We start from the raw sequence: 6,000 nt of genomic DNA, 5'->3' as shown, positions 1-6,000 counted from the left end.
AACTGAAACTATGAGTCTATAAGCAAAAGAACGGCAAGGATACTGGCCACCCCCACGGAATCAATTCTCCTTCAGAACTTCAGAGCTTCTGAAGTTTCCTTCAGACTTCAGAATCAGTCTTCTAGACACCTTGGCTTTGAATGCGTGGCCTCCTGAATTCTGAGAGAATAAAGTTCTATTGTTTAAGCCACCCAGATTATAATAATTTGTTATGGCAACCCTAAGAAACTAATACACGTTGGTATTTCTCATTGCTAGCATTTACTTTCTATACCCAGTCCTGTAGTTATAGTTTCATCATAACAGAGCTTGGCATTTTTTTAACATAAAGGGTGAAATACTAAATATTTTAGGCTCTGTGTGCCACACATTCTGTGCCATAACTACCCTACCCCGCTCTCGCAGAACAAAAGCAGCCACAGACAATACGTAAATAAATGGAGATGACAGTGTTCTAATAAAACTTTATTCACAAGAACAGGTGGTGGGCCAGGTTTGGCCTGTAGGTCACAGTTTGCTCAGCCCTGGTGAGGATGTTCACCTGTGATCTTGATGCCCCATCTCTTGGCATCTTCCTAGAGTCTTCTTTATACCATTTCTCCCTGAAGCACTAGGAGGTCTTCATGCAAGAAGGCTTGACATGGTTTGTTTGGGTTTTTCAAATTCTCTGATAGAGATTTGCTTTAAGTTCTCACTCTCAGTCGCTGGTTCTTTTAAAATAATCACCTGGCCCAATTTATCTCCTGTTTCTCAGAGTTAAAATATTGCTGTCGTGAAATACATTTTCCTCTTCTTACATCCTGCAGCCCCATTTGCATGGTGCATTTCACAAACTAATGATGAAGGCGTTGTGACTGTCATTTGACAGTGTTGAGTCGTCAGCGGCTGGGGACTGTGCTTCAGAGTGTGTGTGGGTGGCTTCAAACACTTGGGGGCAAGCAGCCCGACAGCTCTGTACTGCTGAGTGGAGGAAATAACAAGAAAAGAGAGAAGAGGCTGTTTATTGTAAGTAACTTTTATTTTAAGATCAAGGCCAATAGGAGGGGAGTTGGGAAGGGAGCATCAAAACAACAAATGAATATTTGGAGGCAGTGAATATAAGCTGGGGGGGGAAGGAGGCAAAACAATCAAAATGGGATTTTATACTAGAAAATCAAAATCAGTTTGTAGAGAACAGTGGAGCTTTAAAATACAAGTGTCAAGGTAAGAGAGGAAGGTTTACTTGGATTCAGAAAGAAATATTTGGGGTTGAGAAGGAAAAGGAAGCCAGAAACCTTCTCAAAAATCTGAGACAAATAGGCTCTGATCTAGACAATTCGTTTGTCCTTCCTTTGTCCAGATTCGTCCCTAGTCAGTTTCCTATGGCTGCTGTACCGAATTATCACAAACTTGCTGATTTAAAACAACAGAAATTTATTTTCTCCCAATTCTGGAGGCCAGAATTCTGAAACAAATATCACAGGTGTCACCAGGGCTGTGGTCCCTCTGGAGGCTCTAGGGGAGAAGCTGTTCTTTGCCTCTTTGAGCTCTGGTTACTGCATTCTTCCTCAACTTATGGTCCCCTCGCTGCATCCTCTGCTTCTGTGGTCACGTGGCCTCCCCCTTTTCTCTCTGCCTGCCCCTCTTCTGTCTGTGTCAAAACTCCTTCTGCCTTCCCCTCATGGGAAGACAGGTGATGGCCTTTGTGGCCCTCCCAGATAATTCAGGATAATTCCCCATCTCAAAACCTTTCATTTAATCACATCTGCAAAGATCCTTTTTTTGGCCATAGAAGGAACGTTCATAGCTTCCAGGGACTAGGATCTGGATATCTTTGAGGGAGGCATTTTCAGCCTACTAGAACCCCCAAACTTTATACCCAACCAAGTGAAAAGCAGTGTGGCTCATAGGGTCAGTTTCCTCCAAGGGCAGTCTGGCAAGAATCTTGAGCAAAGCGAGGGAGTGGGAGCAGAAGGATGGCTCAGTTTGTCAAATATTTCTTTCAACAATATAACATTTCAGCCCCTCTTCATAGACAGGCTCCCCACATATCCACATGGCTGCCTTCTCTTTAATCAGTCTTGGCAGTAGGGAGTGATTATGGAAAGGAACTAAAAAATGTAAAGGAGGGGGGTCATATTTTAAATAGGCAGAAACCCAGGAAAATTTTCTACAATGAACACGTTTCTAAGAAAAAAAAATATTTCTAAATATGGACACAGAAGAACCTGGACCCTAGGGATGGGGCCCATTGTACTGATACACACCCACCCACTTCCTCTTAATGTCAACATGCCTATAAAATCATACAAAACCAGGAAGCATTTTAAACTGCTTTCCACCTGAATATCGTGCCACATGCATCTCAGACTCACTACGCGTAAGACAGGACACAATACCTCCCACCACCAACATGTTCTTCTTCCTTATTCATTGTTACAGCCTGAAAGCAGCTGTGTTAATTTGCCATCCATGAGCTTCAGAACTGGAAACCCCACGAACTGTATGCAGACATTTTCGTATATGCACATTGATGGCTTTTCCAGGGGAGAAATCAATAGCCTTCATCAGATTCTCCACAGAATTCTTGACTTCAAAAGGGAAAGAAAGGCCTGCCCTGACAGGGCACTCAGTCAGATCTACAGAAACATTGCTGCATAGCCTTGTGCATTTGCAACAGAGAATGCCCACTGCTTTGTTTTTGCATGCATTTGTCAAATTTGCGTGCATTGTCCTCACAAATTTGTAGAATAGCTGGCTGGCACAGTAAAACAAATTTTGGCACCATTCCCTTCCCTGTAAGTAGGGCTACAAGTCCAAGATCAATCTTCTCTCTGAAGAAATGGATTTTGCTCTTAAGAACAAGGAAGCAGGGGACCATAATGAATACTTTTTTCTGTGTCTAAGGATTATTTTGACATGCCAACACATACCAAACAGACTTTCAAATTCTTGGAAGGCTTGCCTCCACTTCTTCCTCAGGTCTCAGTTTAAATATTTCTTTCCCCAATCAGCACTCCTGGGAAAAGATCATAGACTCAAATTCTGAAATATGGGTCTTGTTGCTTACTGAATATCTATAGAGGGGAAGGAAATTGACCACGAGCTAGGAACTGGAGGCTGTCCCTCTGGTCTTAACTCTTGAAGCAACTCAGGATTTCCCTCCAACCCCATCCTCTTCTGGAATCACTTTGGTATCCTCAGGAAAGATAGGACTGGTGCTCAGCAGCACACAGACTTCAATAGGCCATTTTATGAGAAAAGAGAGTGGAATGGCCATTTTGAAAACAAGGAGAGTCACAGTACTCCTTTAGAAAACTAAGAAGACCAAAAAGACGATGTCATTGAAAATAGCCATGATGAAGGTTCAAGGAAATAAAACATTAAGAATTATTTTCATTGATTTTACCATTTAGAAAATTGTAAGATCTACTGATTCTAGACGGGCAGTTTTCCCTTCACAATATGTTCTTATATCAGCCCATATAGTTTGTTTGTGGCATGATCACAATTACATCTGTATAATTTTATGTTTTTAATGACTTTCCATTGGACTTGTCCATAGCTCTACAAGAGCAGAAGCTGCCCATCTTGTTAGAGCTTAACAGTGCCATTTTGGGTAGATACCAAAAATATTTCATATGCAAACAGATGGATTAATGAATTAACACAGAATTGTGATTGTTTCTCTTCCCCTGAGAGAACTGTCCTTTGACCACAGCAGTTACTTGTCTCATTGGAAAGGCTTCTCGAAGTGGGGTGGTTCTGCCTGCCTCTGCTTTGAGCAGGGTTTCTCAACCACAACACGGTTGCCATTCTGGGCACGATGGTTCTTTGCTGGGGAGGGCAGTCCTGTGCTGTAGGCTGTTTAACCCAACGTGGGCCTCCACCCTCTCCATGCCACGAGCACCGCCCTCCTTCAGTCATGACAAGCAAAATTATTTCCAGACTTTGCCAAACTGAAAAACAATGCTCAAAGAAAGAAAGGAATTGCAGGAGGTCTTTCTGAATCTGGGACAAGAGCCCACTGGCAGGTAGAAGAAGAGGAAAACAAGCTGTGATTTAATGCCCAAAAAGTTATGCATCTGAGGCTCTCCCTGCAGAGGCAGGTTTGTTTTTTGTTTTGTTTTGTTTTGTTTTTTATTTACTATAATAAATCTGTACCCCCCAAATCCTTGTTTTCTGATCCTATCTTTGATGTTTTTTATATCCTATACTTTGATGTTTTATTATTTCTTAATTGCTTGCTGAAAATATCTCTTGAATAATTCCAACTTTATTTCTGTTGAACTAAGAAGAGGAATTTAAATTCTTTTGATGTGATTCAGCAGGACAGTTACCTCAGGCTGAGACAGATGGGAACCTAGAAAAGATTACAGAATTGGGGCAGCTGGGATGCGGCTCCCGACACACCTGGGCTGCTCTGCTCAGCGTGATTGGTGACAGCTTCTGACAGCTTCCTTCAGACAAGCAGCAAACTCATGGAAAGGTGACTGGAGTGACCAGGAGTCAAGTTCTTTAGAGGGTAGGTGCTAGAAATTTGCTTAGTAATCTCAGTTTCCTGTTTTCTCAGTTCTGGATCTTTCTACACAAAGCACGAGAGACAGGGGGATCTTAGAAGGGATAACGGTTTCTGCTGAAATGGCAAGTAATACTTTTGCTGTAAAATTAATGCAGCTGTTTCTGGATCCTGGGGCACTGCAGAATTCATTTCGGTAGGAAACCTGCTCATTATTAAGGAATGTACAAAGAATGAAGTTGCAAATGGAACACAAACTAAAACTGAAATGTACAAAGACCACATCCTTTCCATTTTCCGTAACAGACCTAGTCCTCAGGAGTCCCATCCCACTGGGTAGCAGCCAGTTTGGGCCAGGTGGAGTGGGGTGGTGGGAAGAACACATGAACTTTTCTAATGAATGCCCCACTTCCTTTAAAATACTCTGTGTTGATGAAACATTCTATTGATTGAAAGTTAAACTTCCTGTGGGAGCTGGATTTCTCCTTTCCCTTCCCTTCCTCAACGTGGCACCTGGGTATAGAAGAAGGTTGCATCTCGCTGACACCAGGGAGACAGGGCTGGGGCTGGCCTGGTGCCTGTCCTTCTGGTGTCTCTACTGCAGGCCACCTGGTCCTGTCCTCAGGTATGTACAGGCTGGTGCCCACTAAGGGGGGCTAGGTCTGGTCTCCTTCAGAGTATCCTGAAGGTGGGAGCTGCTAACGTCTGCAACTGAGGAACTCGTCTCGGTCTATTCTCTGAGTTTGGTTACGGTCACCCTGGGTACTCAGCCCTAGCTCCTCTCCCCCTCTACTTGTTGGTTGCTGTGCACCCACTGGAAGTCCAGCCACTAATCCCAAATATTTCCCATCCCACCTCAAGTTTCCAGCAACAAGGCTTCTTGGCCTCACCCCTGCATAGTGATATCTTGTAGCCAGTTTCTCAACCTGAATCTCCTGTTTTCAGCAGTCCCTCAGAGGATTTGAGAACTTCTAGATTCCTCAAATGCCATACAGACCCCAAGGAGTCAGGAGCTCTACCTCAGATGTCTCTTTGCACATCTCCCTCTCTTTTCTTATATCGACTCCATGTGTGACACTGCTAAGCAATAATAAGACAGCTTCTGCAGAGTTTATGGACAAGTGCAAAAGAAACATAATGTTATACAAATGTATTCCTTTATTATAATTGTGATAATGCCATAAACAAGGAAAAACAAAGGTCCCTATGCTGTGTGCCCTCCTCTTATTGATCTGATGACCTCCCTCCTTCCTTAGAGAAGATAGGAACGACACAAGGTTCTCCCAGCCTCACTACCTGTTCTGTGACCTGTGTCTCCCTTCTCCTTCCCATAATCCCTCAGGGCAGAAGGTGGGCTGTCCACACATTCACTTCCCAATCCCCCTATACTCTTGTAGCAGGGACTAGTCTTTCTGAGTTCTCTCTCTCTGGAATATTACTTCCATTTTAGCTCACCAGATTTTGTTCTTGATATGTTAATGATGGCTCAGGAAATTTTGAAA

General features: G+C 43.2%; 1 long non-coding RNA gene across 2 annotated transcripts in view; it reads right to left on the bottom strand.

Moving 5' to 3' along the window:
- Positions 1–489: 489 nt before the first annotated feature.
- LOC123946911 overlaps positions 490–6,000 on the bottom strand; it is a 78,617-nt gene continuing 73,106 nt past the window's right edge. The window contains exon 3 of one of the 2 annotated variants that reach the window (XR_006819678.1): positions 490–960. This is a non-coding gene — a long non-coding RNA (uncharacterized LOC123946911). The remainder of the gene's footprint in view (positions 961–6,000) is intronic. The other variant, XR_006819679.1, reaches the window with a different exon arrangement.

Source organism: Meles meles, chromosome 7 (assembly GCF_922984935.1).
Source record: "Meles meles chromosome 7, mMelMel3.1 paternal haplotype, whole genome shotgun sequence".
In the NCBI taxonomy this organism is placed as follows: domain Eukaryota; kingdom Metazoa; phylum Chordata; class Mammalia; order Carnivora; family Mustelidae; genus Meles; species Meles meles.
Note: the sequence above shows the minus strand (reverse complement) of the source record. Positions and strands in the feature narration are given on the sequence as shown.